Consider the following 2,573-nt stretch of genomic DNA (forward strand, 5'->3'; position numbering starts at 1 on the left):
CACACCGCCCCCTACCGGCACAGGGTGACATTACAACACACCGCCCCCTACCGGCACAGGGTGACATTACAACACACCGCCCCCTACCGGCACAGGGTGACATTACAACACACTGCCCAGACCACCCGTCATGATTTATGTATGTAATCAACTGGACGACGTCAAATTTGTATTTCATACACTGACAGAGACTGATGTGGCTATTTTGAAACAAACAAACAAACAAACAAAAGAAAGAAAAATATTATAGTTCATAGAAAGTAACCATTAGCCTCTAAAGTGACTTTAAACAAAGTGACCCCAAGGTTGTCCTCAGTAAAAGGACACAGCCGCATGTTTTTATAGAGAAAATGCAACGCAGTATCATCTTAAGATAAAAAAATAATAAAAAATTGTATTGATAATCCTCACAGAGGGTGGCAAGGTGGCGCAGTTGGTAGAGCAGTTGCTTCTCAGCAAGAAGATCGTCGGTTCAAATCCCACCCCGACCTGGGTGGAGTTTGCATGTTCTCTCCATGCTGCATGGGTTTTCTCCGGGTACTCCAGTTTCCTCCCACAGACTAAAAACATGCATGTTAGGCTGATTGGTAATTCTGTCCCTAGGTGAGAGTGAAAGGTTGTGTGTCCCTGTGATGGACTGGAGACCTGTCCAACATGTCCCCCACCTTGCACAGTGATGGCTGGGCATAGGTACCAGCAACCCCCATGACCCAAAAAGAAAGAAGTGGATAAAGTTAATGGATGGATGGAATACAAATTATAAACCATTTGAGCTCTGCACGAACAAAGAACCAACCAAACCATCAAGTTCATTTGTTATGACTTTGATTTAAAAGTACCCATTGCAATATATAATTGAACAAAAGAAAGATGATCTTAAACTATATTAAATAAGGCAGTTTGAAATAAAAATTCTCCAGTAGATTTTTGTATACAGTATATTAAGTCTGGAAAGCATGCAGGTACACAGTCAATGTAAACAAAGCACTCAGGTGAATCTGATGGAATCTGCAAACAAAACAAGCTTGAGTCATGTGATTAGGTTATCACTCCATCCATCCATCCATCCATCCATCCATCCATCCATCCATCCATCCATCCATCCATCCATCCATTCATCATCTTTACCTGCTTCTTTCTTTTAGGGTCACGGGAGTCACTGGTGCCCATATCCAGCAGTCACTGAGCGAGAGGCGGGGGACACCCTGGACAAGTCTCCAGTCCATCACAGGGACACATAGAGACAAAGGAAACAACCATTCACTCTCTCTCACATCTAGGGACAATTTAGAGTTAACAATCAGCCTAACATGCATGTTTTTGGTCTGTGGGAAGAAACTGGAGTACCTGGAGAAAACCCGCATGCACGGAAAGAACATGCATCTCCACTCAGAAGGGTCCGAGCCAAGATTTAAACCGACAACCTTCTTGCTGAGAGGCAACAGCTCTACCAACTGAACCACTGCGCTGCCGGCTATGACTCAATCTGTGTATCAAACATGGCAGAATCGGACAAGCGTACAGTTTGGGAGATTATTTTTAGGTGAAATTACAAGCGCCAATCTGTTGTTAAACACCAAAGAAAAAAAATAAATTAAAAAAGACAAACATCAAGGATCAATATTGGGGATCAAGGTGCAAATATAAAGACAGTTTAGGATTTAAACACCTCTTGACCTATTTTCACTCCAGCTGTTTCCACATTATAAAAAGAAGAGGTAAATGCTGTGACACATTAGGACCACTACCAGTAAATTCAAAGAATAGTGAAGGTTTCTGTTATGGAAGTTTTATTTTCTTTATTTCCATAACATTAATAATTCATGTCGTTAAATATTGTTTTTAAAACAACAGAAAAACCCCAAATGTAAATTATGAGAACAGAACCGACAAACGTGGCTGGAACATCTGGACTTTTCCCACAGTGAATGTCAACAAGCGTGCTGGGGGGGATAATCTGCTTTCTTTTGTGCAATTTAACATTTTAATCACATTTAGTAACTAGAATAAGAAGTTTGATCTCAGAGTAGGTTCTGATAGTTATGGAAAACTTTCAGACCACAGACTGTAGAGTTGATCTTTTTCTCCACTTGATTAAATGACACAGTAAACCTGTACCATCTCATGCGATTCAACACAAACATCATTTCTATCCTGGACTTGTCCTGCTCAGGGTCACGGGGGTCGGTGCCGTTACTGAGTCGGTCTAACTGGGCCGAGACCGTTGGTGACATCTTCCTATCTTCCTTCCTTCCTTCCTATATCTCCATCCCACCTTCCTTCCTTCTTTCTTTCCTATACCTCCATCCCTCCTTCCTGTCTTCCTTCCTTCCTATACCTCCATCCCACCTTCCTTCCTTCTTTCTTTCCTATACCTCCATCCCTCCTTCCTGTCTTTCTTCCTTCCTTCCTGTCTTTCTTCCTTCATCTCCATCCTTCTTTCTGTCCTTCCTATACCTCATCCCTGCTTCCTGTCTTCCTTCCTTCCTTCCTATACCTCCATCCCTCCTTCCTGTCTTCCTTCCGGTCTTCCTTCCTTCCTTCCTTCCTATATCTCCATCCCACCTTCCTTC

The sequence above is a fragment of the Nematolebias whitei genome, chromosome 12, assembly GCF_014905685.2.
Source record: "Nematolebias whitei isolate Nwh7 chromosome 12, NemWhi1, whole genome shotgun sequence".
NCBI lineage: Eukaryota > Metazoa > Chordata > Actinopteri > Cyprinodontiformes > Rivulidae > Nematolebias > Nematolebias whitei.